This window comes from Sinocyclocheilus rhinocerous, unplaced genomic scaffold, assembly GCF_001515625.1.
Source record: "Sinocyclocheilus rhinocerous isolate Xijiao unplaced genomic scaffold, SAMN03320098_v1.1 scaffold4923, whole genome shotgun sequence".
NCBI classification, from domain to species: domain Eukaryota; kingdom Metazoa; phylum Chordata; class Actinopteri; order Cypriniformes; family Cyprinidae; genus Sinocyclocheilus; species Sinocyclocheilus rhinocerous.
Window position 1 is genome coordinate 159778 of NW_015656588.1, and position 284 is coordinate 160061.

Below are 284 nucleotides of genomic sequence, written 5' to 3' on the forward strand. Positions count from 1 at the left end.
CTTTTCCACGACATTCTAATTTATTGAGATGCACCTGTATATATATATACTGTATATATATATATATATATATATATCTCAAGTTTTCCAATATACCACAACATTGCACAGCCTGTGGTTGTAAAAAGCACTGAGATTTAAGTTCCCGAAGAAATGTGATAATGTTTAACAAGTGAAAATGTGTTGGGTTGTGTTTTTATACAGTTGTGCTCATAAGTTTGCAGAATATGCAAATATGTTAATAATTGTAACAAAATAAGAGAGATCATGAAAATTGCATGTTG